This window comes from Ixodes scapularis, unplaced genomic scaffold (genome assembly GCF_016920785.2).
Source record: "Ixodes scapularis isolate PalLabHiFi unplaced genomic scaffold, ASM1692078v2 PGA_scaffold0__279_contigs__length_252992795, whole genome shotgun sequence".
Lineage (NCBI taxonomy): Eukaryota > Metazoa > Arthropoda > Arachnida > Ixodida > Ixodidae > Ixodes > Ixodes scapularis.
In genome coordinates this window covers 41,838,158-41,862,916 of record NW_024609835.1, presented here as the reverse complement: position 1 = coordinate 41,862,916, position 24,759 = coordinate 41,838,158, and the positions used below count along the sequence as shown (strand labels likewise).

General features: G+C 44.7%; 1 non-coding gene across 1 annotated transcript in view; it reads right to left on the bottom strand.

The window, feature by feature from the left end:
- Positions 1-17,658, bottom strand: part of LOC8034043 — a 42,626-nt gene extending 24,968 nt beyond the window's left edge. The window contains exons 1-3 of the transcript XR_005717797.3: positions 17,521-17,658; positions 4,500-5,724; positions 3,400-3,576 (exon numbers count right to left, since the gene is read on the bottom strand). This is a non-coding gene — a transcript (uncharacterized LOC8034043). The remainder of the gene's footprint in view (positions 1-3,399; positions 3,577-4,499; positions 5,725-17,520) is intronic.
- Between the last annotated feature and the right edge of the window lie 7,101 nt (positions 17,659-24,759).

The following is a 24,759-nucleotide window of genomic DNA, read 5'->3' as shown; positions in this document are numbered from 1 at the left end:
TCGATGAGTAGTCAATCCACTGGTGTCTGCACGATTAAGACTTTGCTTGTCTTTTTTTCTGCCTTGTTCATTTTTATATTCTTATGACAGTACTACTTTTAAGGCTATAGCTGTTTGCAGATACATCAAGATTAAGATCATTACAGTGGCCCTTCACCTTTCTTAACATAGAATATGTTCCTCCTGGGCTCGCCCCGACCGCAGCATATCGGGAAAATGCAATGAGAAAACATACATTCATCCTCTCGCCCCAAGTCAAGTCACTATGACCCGGGTAAGTGACCCCTAAGGTAGGCAACCTTTGATCCTCATGAATCTGCTAGCGGTGTTCAGACAGCAGGAGTGTTATGCATCTGCATACCAAGATATTCTGCATACTAAGAGATTTGACAGTACGACCAAGGTGTTTTTTTGTGTTTTTTCATCAAGACACTCCACTTTATGATCATCTCACCTAAGCACCAGGTCTACCCAGACACAATGACACTGCCATCAATTTATACGGGTAGACCCATTAGCTTAATTTTTGGTGACCCAGCATCCTTGGCAACACACAGGGAGGGTAGTGACAGTAATTCTAAAGGCCCGTTCACACACTTGCATTTACTTACGACCTTAAAATCTCTTAAAATCTTTTATGAGAGAACAGGCCGGCAGGCTTCACCATCTATGAGGTGGCCCTGGAACTGCATTTCACTAGAGTGAAGGTATTGAAGTATTTGCGAAATGAAATGTATATGCTATCTATAAAAAACAGTCTTTTACAACATTCTCAAGCCAAGGAAGAGAAAATGATGCGAGGAAAAAAATAGGAAACAGAATTGCCAGGTGTTCCACAGCTACAAGATGGATGGCGCCAGTGTGCTCTCTTGTTGCGAGAGATTTTAACAAGTTTAAAGGCACACGGTCGTAAGCAGTTACAAGTATATGTGATCTAGCCTTAATTCAAAAATTGTTAAAAGTGCTTGTACCCCAATCTTATTTCATTACGTACGAGCTGGCACACAAGTAGCCGGAAGAAAATTAAATAGGTGGCAAGACAAAGCCATGAATATTATACCGTAATCTCCTGTGAGATGCCCCACCCCCAAAAGATAATCCACCCCTAATTTTTGCTTGATTTGCTGTTTTCTTTAAAACACCGAAAGATAGCCCACTTCTAATTCATTTCATTTCATTTATTATACCTTAAGGGCCCCGGGGCACATTACATAAGGGGGGTAACATAAAACACAATATAACACTTCAAGGGTTGAAATCAAATGTAGGGACAAATAGGTTGAAAGAACATCTGTTATTTTACAGTGCAATATCTTCATTATACAATCATATGCTTAGTAAGTTCTGATAAAAACAAGGCATGATCAGCAATTGTTACAATGGACTCAGGTAGCGCATTCCAATCCCGTATACACAAAAAGAGGGGAGAGTTTTTTTAAAATATTGGTTCTGGCAAAGGGAATTTCTATCTTCTGGCAATGATCACGGCATAGGGAGACATGACTGCCTGAAGAGAAGAATTCATGGTCAGTCCAGGGCTTGAAAAACAGGTTATGAAAAAAGGATAATCTATCTACGGTGCGTCTAGTATTAAGGAGAGGTAGTGGTAAAGAAGCCTTAAGGGCAGTGATGCTTGTGGGTGAGTAGTCAGCAAGAATGAATCTAGTTGCGCGGTTTTGGATTGATTCTAACATGTCGGATAGGTAAGCCTGATGGGGGTTCCAAATGGTAGAAGCGTATTCCATCTTGGATCTAACAAGGGTGCAGTATGACAGCTGTTTGATTTTCGGTGAAGCTTGACTAAGATGGCGTCTTAGAAAACCTAAAGTTTTATTAGCACTGGAAGTTATGTGTTCAATATGAGTTCTCCATGAGAGGTCAGAGCTTAAGTGCACGCCAAGGTATTTAAAAGATGAAACCTTTTCAATGGGCTGGAATGTAAGTTGATAGGTGTAATTTACTGGATTATGGGATTTAGAAAAAGATACACATTTACATTTATTATGATTAATGGACATAAGCCACTCGGCACACCAGGTTTCAATTAGGGATAGGTCTTCTTGTAATGTTAGGCAATCATCTTCACTGGAAATAGCGTGATAAACAACAAGATCGTCAGCAAACAGACGAACACAGCTTCCCAGGCGATAACCGATATCATTTATATAAATAAGGAAGAGCAATGGGCCCAGTACAGTACCCTGTGGTACGCCTGAAATAACTGGTAAGGATTGTGAAGATGTTTTCTCCTAGACGTACGGATTGGGTTCTAGTCGTAAGAAAAGTTTTTATCCAATTAACTACAGTTGCATTAATTTTTAAGTTTTGTAATTTTACTATAAGTCTGTAGTGTGGCACACGGTCGAAAGCTTTAGAAAAGTCTATAGAGCGTCTGTTTGTTTTCGTGAGTTAAGATTACTGTGGATATCGGTTACCAACTCGAAAAGCTCTGTTGTGCGTGATCGATTCCTACGAAATTCATGCTGGTTAGAAAATAATACATTATTGATATCAAGAAACTGCATTATGGCTGTAAAAATAATATGTTCAAGGAGCTTACTACATACACTTGTTAAAGAAATAGGCCTGTAATAGCTCAGATCGTCAGATGACCCAGACTTAAAAATTGGAATGACGTCTGCATGTCTCCAGTCACTGGGAAGCATACCAGCACTAAGTGATTGGTTGAAAATTTTACCCAGGTACAGGGACGAGATGTGCTTAGTAATTTTTAAAATCTTACTGTTTATCCCGTCACGACCAGGAGCAGAGCTGACTGGAAATTGCTCTATTAATTTTGATATTCCTTCAGAAGAAATAGTTATTGACCCCATTTTGCCAAGTGCGTCCTAATAATAGTAGTGTTAGGATCAATGATGACCTGGGCGTATATTCGGCTAGTTAGCTGTGGCAGGACATAAGCAAACATTGCTGACTGGGAAGTAGTGTTTCATTGTCCCTCGCCGCAATATTAATTTTGACCAAAACAAACAACAAACATTGTCTAAAAATAGTGTTTTTCCAATATTTTCTGTTTGTAAACAGAAAGTTAGCCCACTCCTTATTTTCACCAGATTTTCTCTCGATTTTAGATGGGCTATCTCTCGGGATATTATGTTTTTATATATATATATATAATGCACATCAGAGATTCAGTCTTAAGCAATACTCAGCAAAAGTAAGTAAATTGTTGGATGATCTGTTTGTTTCAAGAACAATTGACTACAAAAAAATAGGATCTAATCAGTGAGCAACAACTTTCAAAAATCTATCCACTTGTGGTGGGGTTTAAAGTGGGAATTTGAAAGAAAGTGGAGGGCTCATTTGTGAGAAATTTGAATTTACACCTTATCAATCAATAGCACAAAAAGTTTTATAAATGGACATGCTTTTACATACGCAGTGCAGCCTTAAACAGGGGTCTTCCTTCGGCATTAAATACGATGACTCTGTGATTCCCGGTGTCACCCACAATGATGTTTCCCCCGCTAGTGGCGGTGACACCAATCGGGAAGTTCAGGTAGTCATTTTTGCTGTATGCCTTGAACTCCAGAACGAGATCTGCACTCACAGTGCCTGCAAAAGAGACTCGTAGTCAATAAGCACATGACTAGCTTTCACCGGGCTATCGTGCACAGGAAAATGACTGCTCACTCCATTTCAGCTCGACGCGAACTGCTGCATAAACCGAGTGAAAGACGCATCACAATATGGCACTCCTCGTCGGTGCATGCGTATCGGAGCGAAAGCTCAAAGCAGAAGGAATTAGGCCTCGGGAATATGATACGACTTTGCACTTTCTGTATGTCTGTCCCACTTCGTTTTATTTTGCGTAAAAGCAAAGTAGGGCGACAATGTTGTCAAATGTCATTTTGCAATGTAAAATAAAGATGAGACTTGGAAAATAAAACAAGCTATGCAAGGATAGTAACACAAATTTTATTGGTTCACTACAAAAATAAATGGATTACAAAGTAACAATTAAGGAGCTAAACCTTCCTACGACTTACAGTTTACCAGATAAACAACATTGGCTCCATAACTTTTCTGTCATTATTCAGAATAATCTGCCGTTCCACATTAATAGCATTTGCAAGAAGAATGCTCGAGGAGGTCACCTCTTCAGTAGTCGTTATACATACAAAGGAACGGTCCCTCGAATTGAAGAACTAACTACAGAAGGCACCTCTACCAAATCCCCACTTCAAGAACTGTAAAGAGTAAATGAGCAACCTGTTTAAGGATTACATCACTTTACTTGTTCGTAAACTGACCTCTGAAACAGAAAAGTGATTGGGGCATATGTGCTTTAGAGGAGGCAAGTCCAGAATGAAGACAACACCATCGCTGCATAGCAACACCTACAAAAAGGCTACCAATGAGCAGTGCAATGTGTAAAATCGCGTAGCAGAATGAAGCGCCCGACTCACATGTGCACCTTAGAGCCCAAACTTCACAAGTCTTAATTAATGTGCATTACCTTAGAAGCGAAAACCCACCTGAAAGTTTGGTGAAAGATTTCGCTCTGGGGCTCCTGATCACGTTCTCCTGTGCAACTCCGTCCGAAACTGACAAAGTTGCTTCACTAGAAAAAGAGAGAGTACGCCGACCAGAGAGCTCCATGTTACAGGACGGTACAGGCGTAGAAGTCAGTTTGAAAGAGTTTGTACTTTCGACAGGTGACCCTACTGTAGCCACTTCCGAGTTGCAGGCTCCTCGTACTTCAGGTAACGTTACCTGCTTCACCGTTGTCATCTGTGCTGGCTGACCGTGAGTATGTACTTCCTCCTCAGCCTCTGGTTGCTGAATTATTGAGAGCTTCGTGTCATAAAAGTGTTGCGGCTGAACGAAAGCTTCCTCCTGACCTTGCGCCACCTTCTCGTGATCAAGTGCCGACTTCCCTTTCCTGGCCATCCTTCTCTTTACACAAGATCGAGAAAGTTTGGGCAAGGTTACTTCCCCACAAGACTGAGAGAGCTCGGGCAAGGTAACTTCCATGCCAGACTGAGTGAGTTCAAACGGGAACCCGGAGTCGTCGCCTTGAATGTCGGACCGAGAGAGTTCAGGCAGCAACACGGAATCCCCGTTTTGAATACTGATGACAACGGGGCTTCCGCTGATGTTCTGACCGTATACCTTGACACAAACAAGGAAGGAACCTTCTTCGCATGCCCTAAATTCCAGCATGTAGCAGCCATTCCCAAGGTCGCAGTGCTTGAGGCTAATGTCGTTGTTGGCCGCGTCCTTCACGAAGACGGTGAGGAACTTGAAGAGTACTGGGTCGTAGTCCAAGCTACACATGTAGTAAACCCTCACTGTGTCGCCTGTGTTGCGAACACGAGCACTGTAATCATCAACGAAGTGCAACTGGTCCGGCTTCGCTTCGCAGGCGTTGATGTAAGCAAAAGAAGTGCACTCGAAGTCGCTCACTTTGAGGCAATCTAGACTGAGTAGCGACTTGACCGCTATAGAGCTGAAGAAATGCAGGGGATTCAGAGAAAGGCTACAAGATTGGACCTTTTCTTCCAACTTCTTCAGCTCGACCAGCTTTATCTCGAAGGCAGTGTCAAGTTGTTTCAAGAGCTTCTGCTGCAGGTCAGCCACTTCCTGCTTGATTTGGGCATAAGCTTCATCCTTCTGGATGTAGAGCATCTTTCGTAGGCTCCGTAGGTGGCGAATGCCATCATCGTCTTCACCCATGCTTGCACTGTCTTGCCAGAAAACCTGAAAATTAATTTTTTTTTTTTTTTTATTGTGATCTTGACACATGAACACACAAGAAATTGAATTTTTGAAGCCTACTGATGTCCTAAGAAAGAAGTAGGAAATCGGTTGACCTCAGTGATTCAGTGAAAGACTGAGCATTAATTTATGACGACTGTGTATCTATGATGTGCAACTGAAGTCTCAGTTACATGGTGCCCATGCTGCAATGTGCTTTCATCAGATTGCGAGCACATTAGCTAAGACTCAAATCTGCGAGTTGATGGTTCACGCGACCGCACCTAACCCAGAACCACTGAAATGGTGTTTGATAGTGCCTCCATTGCACCCTACAGCATGTAAACTAATGCTTTTAAGGCACTTTAGATGGCACGCAAAAACCAACGAGCTTGAGTATCACCTTAGAGCGGTAAACCGGAACCCACGGCCTGCAGCGGAAATGGCAACCCCCCGGTTGCCGTCATCTTGCCTGTTCGCCATAGTGATCATGTGACGTCAACATGGCTGTGCCCGTAGGTGGGCCAGATCAGATTGGCCAGATGTTCAGCAGATGGGCCCTCTGGGGCTGTATTCCACTTAGAAGAATGGATAGTTGGGCGAGTTGATGGGAATTCATCTTGGGACACAGCGTGAACAACATACGTGGACGAAGAAGAAACAGACAGGACGAGCGCTGACTATCAACTGTATTATTTTAATAGGAATACACATGAAAACGACCATTCATATTTTGCAGTTCACCCCCCGTCTGCGTATTACGAGACACTTTCATAGCGGCGTGATGGCACGTGTTGCTATCCCAAATTAAAAAACGCCACCTCACTGTCCAGCAGAGCCAAAGACGGTTGGCTGACACACAAGGTTCCCGTCCTTTTTATTTGGTACGCTTCTACTTTTTCTCTAGACACTTGATCCCTGTGTCTGAACAAAACTTCAGTGTCACTGAATCTCGGCTCACAGTTACAACCCCGACAGTGCATTGCAAGATGAGAGTATGCGCACCCCTTCAACGAACTCTGGTGCTCTCTTAAACGTGTGTTCAAACAGCGCCCCGTTTGGCCAATATACACCTGCCCACATGAAAAAGGTATCCTATACACTGCTCCAACGGTGCATGAAACGAACTGTGTGCCATGCTTTACAGTGCAACCATGACTACTCGGATTTTTCCGCTTACTAAGACGCCTTTCTATGGCGGGGCAAATCTGGCTCAGCTTGTTTTTGGCCGAAAAAATGACACCCACACTGTATCTCACACTCACACCGTTTCGCAGCCTGCAAAAAAGTAAAGAAGAGTTTCAGGGCCAATGCAGCAAACAATTGTGCTGAGCGGGAAGGGAATAACAAAGAGAAGGTGGCGTCCATTCCTTACATTCACCGCGTTTCGCACGGGTTAAAGGGGATCGCAGCAAGATACGGTGTGAGTGTCGTTTTTTCGGCCAAAAACAAGCTAAGCCAGATTTGCCCTGCCATAGAAAGGCGTCTTAGTAAGCGGAAAAATCCAAGTAGTCATGGTTGCACTGTAAAGCATGGCACACAGTTCGTTTCATGCACCGTTGGAGCAGTGTATAGGATACCTTTTTCATGTGGGTGGGTGTATTTTGGCCAAACGGGGTGCTGTTTGAACACACATTTAAGAGAGCACCAGAGTTTGTTGAAGGGGTGCGCATACTCTCATCTTGCAATGCACTGTCGGGATTGTAACTGTGAGCCGAGATTCAGTGACACTGAAGTTTTGTTCAGACACAGGGATCAAGTGTCTAGAGAAATAGTAGAAGCGTACCAAATAAAAAGGGCGGGAACCTTGTGTGTCAGCCAACCATCTTTGGCACTGCTGGACAGTGAGGTGGCGTTTTTGAATTTGGGATGGCAACACGTGCAACGTCGTTTTACCGACCCCAGTTTATCGAATGCCTTTATAGAGAAACCAAGTTTAGAGAAAATGGCGATGAGCCTCCTTTTAGCGAATTCGGTCGCCGCGAAGCGGCGTGTGCGGATAAGTCTGGTGAGTTAACATTTTTGTAATGAGCCGCCGCAGACTGCCGCCGCGAAGCGGCGGGAGCGCAGCGGGGGGCTTGGGTTAACACGCGCACCAGTGATACACGCGCAAAGTAGAAAACCCTTTTTCCAATAGCGTCCCCTTTTCGATAAACGGCATTTCTCTAAACTGAGGCTCTGCTCTCTCAAAACCGTGCTTCGATAAAACGTGCCCGTTCTCTAAAACGTGCTTCGACGAAATGGCATTCTATCAACCGTAGTAAACCCGGACAGTGAGGTGGCGTTTTTGAATTTGGGATGGCAACACGTGCCATCACGCCGCTATGAAAGTGTCTCGTAATACGCAGGGGGGGGGGGGGTGAACTGCAAAATATGAATGGTCGTATTCATGTGTATTCTTATTAAAATATTTCAGTTGATAGTCAGCGCTCGTCCTGTGTGTTTCTTCGTCCACGTATGTTGTTCGCGCTGTGTCCCAAGATGAGCTGTATTCCAATCTTACTCGATAGGATCAGAGTTACTCTGGCAGATCATGTCACGTGACAAGACAGAGAGAGCAACTGGAAGTGGGAGGTTTTCGAACGCCAAGGTACAGAACCTTTACCCTAAAGTGAGATTGATTAAATTTTGGAACACGGCCCTGCTGACCATGATCTGGCCAATCGTATTTGGCACACCTCTGGGTGCAGCCATCTTAACGTCAAGTGATCACTAATGTGGCAAACGGGCAAGATAGTGGTAGCCGGGGGGTGGGGTGCCATTTTTGGCCACTGGTTTACCGCTCTAAGCTTACTCGAACTCGTTGGCAAAAACCAGTTTCTCAACGTATCGTGCTACAATTTACTATGGAGGTAGAAGCAAATAGTAAAAGTTTAGGATAAAAAAAAAAATTACTTTAATTGTTTAAAAAACAAACTAAAAAAAAAAATCTTCTGGGCAACCTCGACTGCCACTTTGCTGAAGATGCACGTGTAGAAGGAAGTGGTGCCGACAGATGGCGTACGCCACGTCGAGGCAGCGTCGGTTGATTCGGTTTGATAGCAGACGATCTAGCAAAAGAACTTGAATCGGCAGGCGCACCCCCGACGCAGTGTACGCCATATGTCAGCAGCACTTCTCTCTATGCGTGCATCGTCTGCAAAGTGGCGGCGTAGATTGCCCAGAACAGGTTCTCGCTTTTTTTATTTTGAACAAAGCAAGTTCTTTCTTTGATTTTTTTTCACAGTACACTTCCACCACCTGCTTGCACCTCTGTAGTAAATTGCAGCACGATGCGCTGAGAAACCGATTTTTGCGAGCCGTCTAAAATGCCTTGAAAGCATTCATTTACATGCTGTATAACAAACGCTAGACATGGGCAAATAGAGGATTTTGGGTTAGAATCGAATTTGAAGCGAATCGTGATTTTGGCCGAATAATTTTGAATCAAATAGTTTGAATAGTTCAAGCAACAAATACCACAAGATATGTTTAATCTATAGTTTTATATTTGCCCTTATTTGGAATTAGAAGTACTGTAGCTGTTAATTTCAACTGTATTAAATTCAGGAGCACGAAATGGTCGGAAGCTTGTGCCACCTGGCCGGAAATCCAAGCCAGAGTAGGTCAAACCCGTTTATATCGAACTCGCGAAAAAAGTCTACCAGTTCGATATAGTGGGTAATTCGATATAAAGGTTTTAGTGAATTTGACTCTCAAAAATCCACTTTCTGCCGAAATACTGCACAATGAAGTAGTCTTGCAGCTTCTGCTGCTTTTTCTTCATTGCATCCGCGGTAACGGTATTTTTCTACGCTATCGATGGACTCCAAAATGCTGAGGCCGCTGCCTTCTATGTTCGCGCATTAGCTCCGAGAGCAAGGAGTACGTCCGAGCAGGAGCACGTTCTCCTGCAGAGCGCCGTTTTGCTCTGTAAGTTGGCTTTCCCCCTAAGAGAAGTGGGAAGCTGGCTTTTCTTTTTTTTCTTTTTTCCGGGCAGCCGCGTCAATTGCTTGAAAGAAAAAATAACTCTCTTCTGCGGACGAAGTGGGAAGAGGGAGCACGGAGCACCCTCTCTCCGCTCCCTCCACAAAAGATAGAAAAAAAACCGAAAGAAAAAGAAAAGAAAAAGCTAGCGTGCTTTGCAAGTTGGCTTTCCCCCAATACGGCCGTACGCGTTGGGGGAAAGCCAGATTGCAGAGCAAAACGGCGCTCTTGGCAGTTCGATATATCTAGCGGCTGCTATTTTTGTTTGATGTAACCATAGTTTTTGATATATATTATCACTGTAACATTACTGTGCACAAACATTGTTCGACATAACGAATAATTCGATGTAAACGGGTTCGATATAGTCGGGTTTGACGTATTTAGAAAGGTTGAATAATTCTATATTGTCAAACAATTTGATATTGTCGAATAATTCAATATTGTCGAATAATTCGATATTGTCGAATACTTAAATTCGATTCAAAGCGAATGCCGAATATAACAGGATTCGATTGGCTATTCGTAATAACCGAATATTTGCCCATCCCTAACAAATGCTGAAAAGCATCACAAGTAGTTAAAGGACAAGACTGGGAAAGAAAGAAGAAAGCTGAAGAGAACATTTATGGCTGAAAGGTAGGGCAACAGGTCTAAACACTCTTTTGGGGGTTTGCTTACCTGAAAACAGAAAATGACTCAAGGGAGGAAAATACAGAACTTTTTATATGTATAATGAGGAACATCAAAAAAATTGGCCTTAATCAGGAAATAATTAAAATAGGAGACAGGAATGACCACTTAGAAGAGTTTGATGGATTCACAGATACAACTGGAAAGTTGCTAGAAGATTTCCGTGATACCCTGGACCTAGTGTTAGTTAATGAACAAGTAAAATGCGATGGGAAAATAATGTAGGAACGAGACAACTCACACTCAACAATAGACTATTGCCTCATATCCCATAAACTGTATGACAGGCTAGGAAGTATGGAATAAATATGGAAGGTACAAAAAGCAAAGGGAGTGACCACAAAAGAATTAAGATTAAATTGGTGCATCAGAACCAGAACCACAAGCTCAGGAACGAAAGGGTAAGTCAAAACTACTAAGTGAAGCTCGAATACAAGAAGTATCTAAAAGTAATGTGAACATAGCATCGAAACAGCCAGAAAGAAAATGGACGTACGAGGATCAACTAGGAATCTTTAAAAGAGAATTAGAGAAGCATAAAATTAAACAAGGAAGAAAGCAAAAACAAAGGCACAAACCAAAAAACTGGCAGGATAAGGAGGTCAAAGCAGCCATATTGCAGCACCAAGAGGCATTTAGAGAACATAGGTTGGCAAAGAAAAGGGGAGCCTTGCCAGCTGAAGTAGCATCAAGATGGGAGAGCTTCCAAAAACGGAAAAGGGAGGCATCAGCTTTAATACAGGCCGAAATTGGGAGTGCAGTGGATGATGGAAATAAAAAAAAAGATAGGAATGTGGCAAAAAGGTTTTGGGAGCACATTAAAGCACAGGGGAGAAAGATGGAGGGTTTCCAACACATACTGACCACACAGGAGGGAAGAGGAGTACAAGGGGAAGAGGCACAGGAATATATTGGGCAAACAATCGAAGGGGCCTTCTCCCAGCTTAAGCAGATGTGGACAGTGGATAGCACTAACAGCAGCAGTGTAGAGGAGGAGCAGAATAGTACAACAATGAAGACGACCACAAGAAAATGGGATAAGGCAGAAAGTAAGTTCCCGGCGAGTACAGCACTAGTCCCGGATGACATACCCATGCAGCTCATTAGGTCACTAGGGAAAACAAGCAAATGAAAGTTATGGCATGTGATTAGTCAAATAATTATGGGAGGGCAGGTACCCAATGATTGAGTACAAGGGAGCATACAATAATGTGAGCCAGGAGAAACTCTGGGTCAGCTGAAGAAGTATAACTTAGATGGAAATTTGGTTGTTTCTTCAGTAGGTGTACACAGACAATAAGGTAGTTATAACATGGGAAGCAGAAACTACACAACCTGCAGCAATAAAAAGAGGGCTCAGGCAGGGCTGTCCACTGTCACCTCTACTCTTCATGATATATCTCAGTGAAATGGAAAAGAAATTAGAGCAGAGCAACTTAGGTTTTGATGAGAGTTATATCGAAGGAGGGAGAAATATAGTACAGTTAATACCAGAATTGATGTATGCGGACGACATAGTACTTATGGCAGATAACCAGGATACGTTACAGGAACTAGCTCGAATACTGTAAAACCCTTTATTTTCGCGGCCCCTATTGTTCGTGAATCAGTCACAGAGGACATAATCGTGGCACTAAATTTTGCAAATTCCAGACGCCTGCATTGAAACTGTTACAAATCAAAATTTTGGCGTGCCCTTAAATTTTGCATTTTTTCAATTCACGAAAATTAAGGGTTTTACAGTATGTGGAGAGGAATGGAACACCTTGAAAACGAGTTTTAGTAGTGACAGGTCTGGAGTAATGCTGTTTAAAGACGAAAAGAGGGAACACCTGAGGATACAAGACACTGTAATAGACCATGTAGGAAAAGACAAATATCTGGGAGTCTGGCTCAATGAGGGAAGGAAATATCTAGAGGAACACGAGAAGAAAAGGGGAATGAAATTCACCTGTTATGATGCTCAAGGCACTATGGAACTATAATAGATATGAAGTGGTCAGAGGTATATGGAAAGGAATGATGGTACCAGGACTGTCTTTTAACAATGGGGTACTGTGCATGAAATCCGAGGTTCGATCAGGATTAGAAATTAAACAAAAAAGCATAGGCAGATTGGCACTGGGAGCACATGGAAAGCAACAAATGAAGGTGTACAGGGGCACATGGGCTAGTCGTCTTTTGAGAGCAAAGAGGCAAATAGTAAGTTGAAATTTGGACAGAGGTTGACCGAAATGGATGATACACGATACGCACGGAAGGTATTTAAGTATCTATACATGAAAAGTTGAAACACAAAATGGACTAGCCAAACCCGAAAGCTTATATTTAAATACCTACACACTATAGTGATGGGGCTCAGCAGACTACTTCAGTGGAAAAGGGAGTGAAAGAGGCAGAAAAAAATTGACTCCGTAAGTGTGACGTCATGGGTCCAAACAAACCGTTGCTAGGGTCGTTGTTATGGACAAATACATGTGGCTATAGTCGGATGCAACCTGAGAACAATCTTTTAGCTCCACCCAAAAGCGCATTGCGCCTATCTGAAGTGCCTCCGCCGTCGAGAAAGTAGTTCGCTAGCAACGTATCTTTTTCTTCCTCCAGGAAACATGTCTTAAACTACTACAATATTTATTTAATTCATTCATTCAGGACCTTTAAATAAGTTAGAATATGTTTTTGTCAACGAAATAGCTGTTTAGTAAAGAAAGAAAGTCATGTCCAATGTACCGTCTTTCCAATTCATTTTCTGTCCAAGATACTGTCTAACATACCGTCTTCTCACCTCTCAGCAGTGCTAAGCCTCGCGCCCGCTTCGAAATTTTCGTTGGCGATAGCGTCGCTGGATTCTCACGTTGTCGTGCAAAAACTGCTGCAAACGCAAGCCGATACCATTAAGAATTCGTGGCGTAACCTCGGGCACGTAAAACACTGTGCAAAAAAGCAGAATAATTGTCACGAGAAACTAGCGTCGCATTGCTAAGGCCAGCAGCCATGTTGAGCTTTTTTTTTTTTTTCAAAAAGATTGCGATTGGTCCACGGAATTGTGACGTCATGAAAACGATTGGCTGGCGTTTGTCGGCGTAGGATTACATTTTCCTCTGAGAGGCATTTCCGGTTTTTTCTTAGCTTGCAACCGACTACAGGTTTCGCTACGAAAACACGACCGTTCAAAAATCAGGAGTAGGATTTACACTTCTAAAAATCACAGATATAGAAAGCTTGAATGTCATATATGTTGCGACAGAAGTCTGCCAATAATCGCTTGTTTCTGAAATATTTACGACTGCAACTTCCGGTCCTCAAGAGGCCTGCAGCAGACGACGAATGCAAGAAGTATGCCGTCTGCCACACGCCGGCAGGCCAAGCCGGCGCCGTCGTTTGAATCGTGTGAATAAGGACGATATTCTGATATTGCATTTGCTCTAAATATAATGATTTCAGTAACTTAAAAGAATTCACAGAGGGGTGCAATGCAAAATATGGTTTATCGAAAGTCCGGGCGTCGATCGAGATGATCGTCTGCTAAAAGATTGTATAGGACCCGTGATAAAAGCACTTCAGGCAATGGGTCGAGATCCCAAATTTTGTTTGTGGACTCGCGCTATGTAAGGGTGCGTCGTACCTGGTTGTAACCATCGCTGCAATGGTTACTGAAAAATCGCGATAGACATGGAATTCTTTAATAACCTGACAACCTCAATAATAATAATAATAATAATAAATGAATTACCTTGACGGCATACGATTTGTTTCTCATACTGGCTTGCAGTACGCCGGTAATGCACTTCAAGTCGTCGTCGTAAATGATCTGCATGACGTGGTTTGATTTTACGGCATTTTCACCTCTCTAAACTAAATTGGGCTCTTCACAGAAAAAAAAAAAAACGCACATTGCGGAGGCCTCTACGGCCACGGCAATGCACTTGTTTTTGTCGCTTGTTTACCGACGCAATTCAATGAAGACGCCCGCTGCAACAGAGGCCAGCAAATCTATTGTGTCGTCTGCTACCAAAGCAAAGCGGACAGTAATACTTCGGAAATGGCTTTCAGTGTTGCAATACGACACTGAGACGACAAGAACATCTTCATAATTAGATATCAAGAAGTTAGGTTACTTACAAAAAATTATTTACTTACTTGTAAGCAAAACTCTAGCCGCATGTGGAGTCTCCATGCATTAGTCCATAGCAACGTCCCTAGCAACGGTTTGTTTGGACCCAGATGCCATGTTGTGACGTCGTCACTTACGGGGTCAATTGTGGGAGGTAAGAAAGCAGGAAAAGTAAGCTGTAACAATGTACAGAACATAAAGAAAAATGTGTTTGACAATTCACTGGGAAGTTCTTCAATGTTTAAGGTGAGAACAAGAGTTTTGAGGACGAGGACGTATAGGGCTAAATTTCAGGAGATAGACACCTTATGTGCTGCCTGCCATAATGAGAGTGAAGCACTAGAGCACTTGGTTTTGAATTGCACGGGGCTTCGCCCTGCCCTCCCTGAAGGGGTAAGAGATTTGGCTGGGGCCCTAGGTTTTGCTGGTGATGATGGAAGGACGGAATAAAAAAGGATCACAGTCAAAAAGAGGCGATTAGAAGATTGGTGGAAATTATCTAGGGAAAATTGAGTGATGCACAACTAACTAGCATAGCTGGGACAGGCGGGACAGCAGAAAATTGGAACTCCGTCCCGTGTAGCTGTTTGTCTTGTTAGACTTAGGCTAGGTAGCGCAAGCTACCGCCCATTACGAAGGGTATACCCATTAACATTCATTTATCCATCCATCGAGAAACGTCAGTTGCCCAGTCACAAGAGCATACTTTTAGCGAGTTTGTTTCACACGCACTGGCACCGTTCGAGTTCTCTCCCAGAATATATCCCACTCGCGGAGTGTCGCACAAAGAACTGGCTTCAAACAAATTTGCCAAATGCACCAGGTGCAGAAGACTGATGCTGCCGCCATCTATGTTGTAGAAAGTGTACCGATCTCAAACTGAAATTAGCGCCTTTCTGTTCGACGTGCAGGTTGGGAATGCGAGAGTGCAGTCGCTACCAACGTTTATCTATAAACGTTGGTCGCTGCAACCTGTAGTTTTTATTTGCGATGACTTCAAGCAACTCGGCTGGTGAAGAGATATTTAGAGACGGCGTAAATTTGAGCAACCAGCTGACTACAAAGCAGCTGGGGTTTACACTGGAGAAAACTGATGATGCTGTCCGTGCAGAAGCTTGATCCGTTTGAGCATGGTATTATCCCTGAACCACTGAAAGGGTACAATTTAAAACTAGTCTGTTGGAATATCCAGCAAAACGTTTTGTAAGACTTTCGATTTCGATCGTAGTTACAGGTGGATCAGATTTTAGCCTTGATGAGGGCGTCGAGAACGAGAGCTTCCTTACAGGAGCTGTGCAACAATTTCAGGGCTTTGCTTAAATCATTGTGGAAGTTGATGCCTGACACTTCTGGAGTGAACTACAGAAAACAGATTTTGCCTGGATACCCTAGTTTTTATTTAAACAAATTAAAAAGATCCAGGTTTTTGCCACCTCTCAGCTCGTACATCGTCTTCCGGGTCACGTGCACAGTGACGTTGATGGGGTAGGCGCAGGGTTCCGGTAAAGTTCTCTCTTTAGAGCCATCAGTGAGCAGCGAGAACTCATCCGCTCGCAACCGCGTGACCACGTGCTGGCGGGCGCCGCGCGAACAATGTGGCGAAAACTTGTCCGGCCCTGTCCCCCTCCCCCTCCGGCTTCTGGCGGCTGTTTGCGGTAGCCGATAGAGCTGATGGTTTTGTGGACCTTGGATAGATGGCGCCACTAAAACTCCATATAATAAAAGTTTTGTCGATGATACCAGGTTTTTGACGCATTTATATACATGTTAGAACGACAAGATTTATAGAAAAGTTACCTTTTATCGAACAGGTATTCGCACAACTTGCAATCTTTCTAGAAGATTCCCCATTGACGTCATGCCGCGTGTTTCTCATGGCCGCCGCTCGCGGCTGCAAATCGGGGAATATTCTAAGTTTTGCCTCGCTATTACGCGGCGGAATCACAACATTTCGATAAAAGGAGGTGTGTTTTCTGTCATTTGTGACAAGGTGAACAATATCAAAAGCAGAAGATGCCAATTCTTTCAACGTTAAAATCGTTGCACAGCTCCTTTAACCAAAATACGACGGGGCAAGATAGCCGACGTTGGCAAATGTTAAACATATGATGTTGCCCAAGCCCCAAGTCACTATGTTTAGCTTTCTCGGATGCGTATTAGGCAGTCACAGGTTTCTGCTGGGGGATCTTCGTCGACAAATGTTCAATTTTTCACCGGCACACAGATAGTGACAAAGATCTTGGGGGCCGCTGATGTGTTTGTTTTGAGCATTTCTTTGCACACTGTTATATTTCTGCGTCTGTACGGCAACAAAGCGACTAAAAAATTGCAAATAAAGCACGGGTCGTCAATTGCTTCTTTCGTGAAATAGCAGACGCTCACAATTAAAGCTCGCGTTTGATTGCGTTGCCCGCGGGACATGATTTCTATAAAAAAAAATCTATTTTTTTCCTTTCGGTTCCTACGAATGACACATCGTAGCAGACGACCCCTTGTCGTCTGCCCTCGCTGCTCGCCGGAGCGGGGCATGACGGGATTGCGCTTTGGCGTACGCTTGATTTCCTCGGTACAGAAAGTGCATGCACGCGTGGGATGTCGGCGCTGAAATGAACTCGGAGAGTGCAACCACTCGTGGAGTGCCGGCCGAAAAGAACCCGCTCCACGCTGCGAGTGGGCACGCGGTGGCACGAGTGCCGTGAAACGAACTCGCTATTTGTCTGCACTTCCCAGAAAGCGCGAACTGTAGGTAACGTTTTCTAAAGGGCTCCTGCCAAACAGAACACACCGGCTCGAACGGCACTTTACCCTCCACAAAAGTGCCGTTGGACAGCAAGTCGTGCTTAAGACATAGCGTTACAAATAATGCGTGCGAGTGGAACAGCCCAGTTGCTCTAGCATGAAACTTCCAAAACAGAGAAAGCACGCTCCGAAAGCACCAGAGCGGCAGCTGACAAAGACCGTCTGTGAAACTGAATGAGACTGATGAAACTCTGCAAGTATGCTGTCTAAACCAGCTGCATACTTACGTGGGATACCAAATTTTCCAGCAGGAACAATGCTTTGGTTGTAAATGACTCGAACGTGCATCAAAGAACTGCTAAAGCAAATAACGTTACGCCGAAATCGCCGCCAGTGCTGCAAACTTTTTTTTTTTGGAGGGGGCGAAGTCGTCAGGCGCGGCCTAAAAGTCGCCAGTTTCAGCGAAAAGTCGCTAAGTTCTGATGATGATGATAATTTTATTTCTTGGATTTATTAATTTTTTATTGTACAAGACGTGAAGGTTTCTTTAACATTATTTTCAATTCTTTTATTTTTCTTGTGGTGACGAGACAAGTGAAAAGTCGGAGTGACTCAAGGCATTTGGCGAGAAGATCCTGGTCCATGAACAAAAGAGCGGAAGACTGTTCTGCTAGTGGTTCTGCTGCTTATCGGACACAAATTGACACCAAAATTAAACGGATAGATTTGTCTTGAAATGGAATGCTCATAGGCCAAGTTAGAGCCACTATTTAGTGGCACTAGGCCAAGTCACGCGATTTTTAGAGATGATATGCGAAACTGCTTGATGGTCTGGCAGCACTGTGCACGCGGCCATCTTGGTAACGTAAAGTATCTTGGGATTCTTGACGATCTTGACTTTCGGTTTCTCAGCATTTCCAGTATGATCTCAATGATTTCCACGGCATGGGCGCTCTGCCACTGAGTGCGATTCTAAAACTTTATTGTTTTCTGACTTCCGATCACCCAACGATGACAAAAAATTGCTGTGGCTTAGCTCGGCTATGCCAGGATGTACGTAGCGTAAGCTTAGGTTCAGCTGGTTATTCTTAGCTTTTTTGGTTGTCTAGGCCTATTAGCTCGATATTATCATGCTTATTGCTAATTCAATGACAAACACACACGGTATCCCAAGTGAAAATTTTTGAAAGTGGTACCACTTGCCAGTGGTTTATTGAACAGGTACCACTAGGAAATGGTACTACTCGCAAGGGGTACCACTTTTGAGTGGTACCACTTGCAAATGGTACCTATTCAATAAGCCACTTGCTAGTGGTACCATTGTCATATAGATGCACAAAGACAGATGTTAGTCTTTCTTACTTTTATTTTGCAGTTGAGAGTGCTTGAAGAGCAGAAGTACTTGGGCCGATGAAAATTAAAAATCCTCAAAACCCAGGTGCCTCAGAGCTTTTCGGGAGTCCTGGGTCTTTTGTGAGAGGACTGTCGACACGTTAGTGATGACTTGCTGAACAGGCACCTTGCTCTGGTGTCTCCAGTGTTGCACTGTTTATGCAAAGACAACAAAAAAATACTAATCTATTAACAACTCATGGGGATACAGTCATATGATTGAACAGATTGAACCCATTTACAGCTATGACGAGGCCAACTTTGAAGGGACTCAGTTCCTTCCGGACCACCACATTTTGCTTTTGTCTGTCCTTCGGTGCCACCTTGCCCCCATAAGTCGTTCAGGCAAGTCCCACGCGACCCCAAATCGCTGGCGCCATGCCTTTGGCTACCATGGTTGGTTTAGGCCTCCCTAGGTTGGTTTGGTCTACTTCATTATTTTTTCTGCTTGATAGGAGCCGATGGTGGTGCCCCGATTGGTCGCAACGGTCAGAACTGCCAAGTCCCGTAGGGTAGTCTATTAATCCGACAATGGTTCTTCGGGCTGTTGATAACGCTAGCGGAACCGATGACGCTCCAGGTCCATGTGGCACGACTTTTCATAATACGCGCTGAGGGTGTCGACAGCCTCCAATTGATAGACGTCTCTCGTCGGAGTTCTAGAAGCGGATGCCACTGACGTCGTTGCTGGCGACGGCACAGCGACACCTCGAGATGAAGGCCATATGTCGAAGACCGGTTGACCCTCCACTCCCAGGCATTGGCGCAGCAGGTACCGACGAAATTCCGAGGGCAGTGCGTGAGCACCACATGCCCCCATGAAACATTCGAAGAGCGGGTTCCATCGCTCCCAGAAAATTTCCGACTTCCCGGTTCACTCAAAATGTCTTGAGGAAGTTTGATGCCGAGTCCGCCGTCCATATACCGTCTTCAAAAGAATCTGGAGTCCTCGGTGGACCGGGCGGGACGGGAAGGAACGTCCAGTCACCTGTGCTGCTCTCATGAGACTCTTTATTCAAAAATGATGATGATGAAGAAGAAGTAAGTGAATTAACACACAGCAAAGAAGACGAAGTTATCCGAATATATGAAAATATAACAATGAAGACACACACCCCAAACGGGTACACGCGGTACACGTGGCAAATGGCGGCTTTAAAAACGTTGAGCGTGATTCGTTATCTTCTTGGCTCGTGATTCGTTCTCCGGCGATTCTCATTGCCTGTGTAGGGATGACGAGACATCTTGTTGCTCAAGCTCAACCCGTACGAAAATGTCAGATACAGGCCGGAATGAAAAATGCCGGTTACAAATGGCACCAGTTAGCAACCCAAAACCCAAAATTGGGGCACCAGTTTAAATCCAGCCCCAATTTTAGACCCAGGTGGTGCACCGCCGGTATTCCCGCAGCGCTCACCACTGGACTCTACTACAAAAGAATTTCGTGCTATGCCCTTAGCCGAGAGATCGTCGCGATTTCAGACCCAAGCGGACTAAGTCTGAAATCGTGACGACCTCTCGCTTGTAACGGCTAAGGGCATCACGCGAAATACTTTTGTAGAGTCCAGTGGTGAGCGCAGCGGTAATTCCGGTGGCGCACACGGTCGTCCAGGCGTCGTCACCAAACACCGTGCACGGAACACATACACAGCACGCACAAGCACAGTATCCAGTGTTGAGTGCATCGGGAAGTTCCGGCGGGCAAGCGGTATCCGAGTTGTCCAAGTATTGTCACCAAGCGCACCAGCGCCTCCAGATGCCGAGCCAACTGCAATGGGTCGGCAGCTTCACACTATATAAAGATTCAAAGCCGAGGTCTGTGGGTATCCATCCAGGGAAACGCCCTGGATGGATACCCACTGAGGTCTATGCAATATGCATAGACCTCTGTCACACTGTATACATGTGTGAAATCCTGTCAAAATATTTGAATTTGGCTTTTTGTAACAACAACATATTTAAGACACCTGAAACTTTTTTTTCAGATTGAGCAACAACTTTCACTTATTTTATTAGTGATATGTGTGATTTTGCAAACTGGTGCCATTTGCAACCAAACCGTATCACTTAAAGCTTATGTGGCACCATTTGCAACCCAAGCGGTACCACTTGAGGCCCAAGTGGCACCACTTGAAGCCCAAGTGGTGCCACTTGGTTTGCAAGTGGCACCACTTGACTTGTAAGTGGTGCCACTTGACTTGCAAGTGGCACCACTTGAAAGCAAAAGGTACCACTTGAAATACCACTTCATATTTTCACCTGGGATACGCATTATGTGACTACTTCGGGATCCGATGAGTTAAGCTGGTTATTAGCTTTCCTGGTTGTCTAGGATCAGTGGCGGATCCAAGGGGGGGGGTGGGGGGGGGGGGGCGGTGGGGGCGATCGCCCCCCCCCCCCCCCAAACGCCTCGCCAGGCAACTTCCCCCCCCCCCCCCCCCCCCCCCCCCCCCGGGGTTCTTCGTCAGCTCGAAGAAAAAACGGAAGCAATCGACGCAGGAAGCAAATGCTAGAGCTGGTTACAGTGTAGTCTGGGTCTGAGCTTCTCCTGAAGACGCTCCGGACTTCCCCACGACCTTGGCTTAAAAATAAGTCCGCTTTCGTCCTCCCTTCCATCCCTCACTGAGGATCAGCGCCACAGCGCGGAATACAAAAAGAAGCTGACGAGCGCCAGAAGGGGGCAATGTTTCCTCTAATGAACTTCATACTGCCTGCGGTACGACTTCTCATGGCGGGAAGCTAATAAAAGAAAGATAAACGGTAGGAGCACTCTAAAGGCTGGAGGCTGCTTACACGGGGTCCTCAAGCCGATGCCGTAGGCATTTATTTGTATACAATGCTGTTTCAACTTAGGGTGGCGGGACATATTTTAGGAAAGGCGCCCACTACTCCTTGTCTCCCCTTGGCGCCGTCTTTACTTTTCGAGTTAAACGCGGCTTCTGTGGATTGACGGCAGAGCTTTCGCGCGGCTTTGCAGGAGCGAATATGTGTGTATCGAATGGAACAGAGGCGGGGCTTGCTGGTTTCCAACTGCGGCTTCGAATTCCCCACCTAGGGACTTGGGGAAAACGAGCCGACTCCCAAACATCCATGCTGCAGTTGCTGCAGTCGTGATCGGCCTTTAGTCCAGTTGAGATTCGCCGACCGGACACCCGTTCTGCCCCATCATATCTCTGCACCTGTCCTCTCGACCCTGACGAATGAGCTAACTACCCTGAAACATGTGTTCCTTTCATACAAAAAATATCCAGACGAAGTGCAATTGAATATAATTTGGAAGGATCCATTGCTGGTTTAAAGTCTTGTCTAAGCTTAAAAGTTATAGTTGCCGAACTGCAACATGCTTTCAATACTATTCAACAATTATTCGCTTTCGTTCTCTCGAATTGCATCCAGAACACGTGAAAACACGAGTTTGGGTTGGCAATGCCGCATGTGCTGCGCTCTGGACATTCCAAATATACGGCGAACAACCGACGAGCTTGCCTGGCAGCGTTTGTTTCGCTCGCTGCGTCAACAGTGTTTTGACACCGCGAGCAGCGTCGAAGCCGCCGGGCCATTTTTGTCGCTTGTTTGCAACGTACTTGCTCCTTTGATTTAAGCCGCTCTTCCCGTTGCCGCAGCAGTTGAGCACTAGCTCCAACCAGAATGTCTGCCAAGGCAATGTCTTTAAGCTGCCCTAAATCGACTGCTCACCTAGTGTCGGTCTGAAACCCAAGTTTCAGAACGGATAGTGCCACCACAATTTTCTAGATACTTACCTCTAGCGTGGTCACCCGAAAGGTTTTAATTCAGAGTTCATCCACGACAGGTCAACCGATACAAAAGCTCTCAAGATCAATATTATGTTATCAGAGCTTAGTAAAAACGATAACTCCACAAAAAATATAAACACTTCCCCTCCCCCCCCCCCCCCCCCCCCGCCGTTTTACACCGAGGAACCGCCCACCCCCCTAAAATGGAGGTCTGGATCCGCCCCTGTCTAGGATTAGCTTGATTATCATGCTTACTGCTGCTTCAATGACACACAAACGGTATGCGTATTATGTGACTACTTCGGGCTTCTCCGCTCTTATTGCGGAGGAGGCGCCGTGTAAAGGGGTGTCCAAACAGGACACTACAAAACGCACGACTCCGACAAATCGTGAAAATTGAAGCGGACGCGCCCGCTTCGCGCCCGCTTCAATTTTCACGATTTGTCGGAGTCGTGCGTTTTGTAGTGTCCTGTTTGGACACCCCTTAACCGAGCTTTTGATTGCACGTCAAAAGATCCCCAGGTGGTCCAAATTAATCCTCAGTCCTCCGCTCGGGCGTGCCAGATGCCCGTCGTTGGTTCGGCACGTAAAACCCCCAAATTTGACTTTTTTTTTTTTTTTTTTGCGCCAGCTGTGCGCCGTGTTGCTATGTATCAAGCAACCAAGCTGCCGCCCAGAACAACCGGACAGCGCGAGCCATGAACTCGAGCGGGTGCATGCGCGCGGCGCGTGCATCGGGGGCTGACCTAGGCGCCATACCAAGTATTCTAGTACACTGTAGCCATACCAGTCCTGCCCGTTCCGTCACTGCTCCTCGCGCACTGCGCAGCACGTCTCTCCAGGAGCCACGCGAAACTACTCAACCTCGGCTAGTGTAGCTTACGCTACAAAACTAGACCGTCATGCCTTTCATCTCTGAGGGAAGTTTCAATTATTTTCGTTGATGCGAATACGCATGAAGTCGTACTGTTCAGAGCGTTGACTGCTCCACGCCAATACATGCGACTCAAGGTTAGTTTTTGTTTTTATTTGTTACTGGCGAAAATTCTTTTTGCTGGAAAGCTATTGTGTTTTTCTAAATTAAACTGTGCCCTGGGCAATATTCTTCAGGCGTTGCAAAAAGCTTAAATTGGTTTCAGATAGCATTAACCTCAGGCAAAGTTGATGGATGTTGCGCTATTAATAAAGATTTGTTCAAACCTGACAGAATAACAGCATTGACTTTCTTAAAACTACCCCCCCCCCCCCCCCCCCCCCCCAAGCTTGTTAGCACTGAACAAAACGTTTACATCGTCTGCGACAAGAAAAAAAAAAAAAAAGAAAAAAAGAAGGAGTTGGTGAAATGAAGTTGGCACCTCTCGTGCCGACGTCCGCAACGCAAGTTTTCGCCGCCGTCGACATCGAAGTTTTAGCCACTGCGATGAACCTAAGTCTAACGCCACGTTCGATGTAATCGAACGTGGCGTTCGAGAAAAAGATAGCAAAATTCGCGTCTGTGGCTGTTCAGCAAACAGACACGTTGTCATGTCTGTTGTGTTTTCTATTTTACATGACTGCGCTTTAAATATTCAAGAACATTTTATCAACAAACTATGCTGTTTAGTTTTATAGGGGTTTTACAAACCCCGTTTGCCGGAGCCAGATCAAGTGTACAAAAATCGCTGCACAGCAAGGAGATCGTTTTCTGGCTTTCCGAAATAATAAATAAATATATATATATATATATATATATATATATGACATTAAAATGAGGGCTCTGTGGTGTTTTCAGCTTCTGTTGTTCACTGTTAACCATACGCATCTTCAATTATGTTTGGTAGCGTAGATTATTAAAACTGTCATCTCGCTGAGTCTTGATCTTGTTCGCATGCATTGAGCTGCTTTCGCACCAAGAAAAACGCAGGCCGACACTACAACTTGCATAAAAAAAAGTTATGAAACAAATTTTGTACAACTTTGTGAAAAGATTAGGGCCGGTCCAATAGTTGTAAATGGCTTCACGTCGCGCAATAACGTCCACATGTTTTCTTCACGTTGTCACCGATTGTTTTAGCAAATACTTGAGGAGCTTCCCATGAACTCTTAAAGGGCAACTCCGCTTCTTTTCCAGTAGTGCAAAACTATACAGTTCTTTTTGTTATCATCTACAAATCCCCCATGGCAAATATTACGACGGAATTCCGCCTAGAACTTCATTAAAATCGCTGTCAAAGTTTGACAAGCACGAATCCGCTGGTTTTGGATGAGACGTGTGGGCCAGACAACACTGCCCGGCTGCATTTCCGCTTCCTCCAAATTCCTTCTCCCGGCACGTTCGTGACGTCATCAAGCATGTGCAGCTTCTTTTTTTTTTTCAATTTTGTTTTCTTTCCCGGGGAG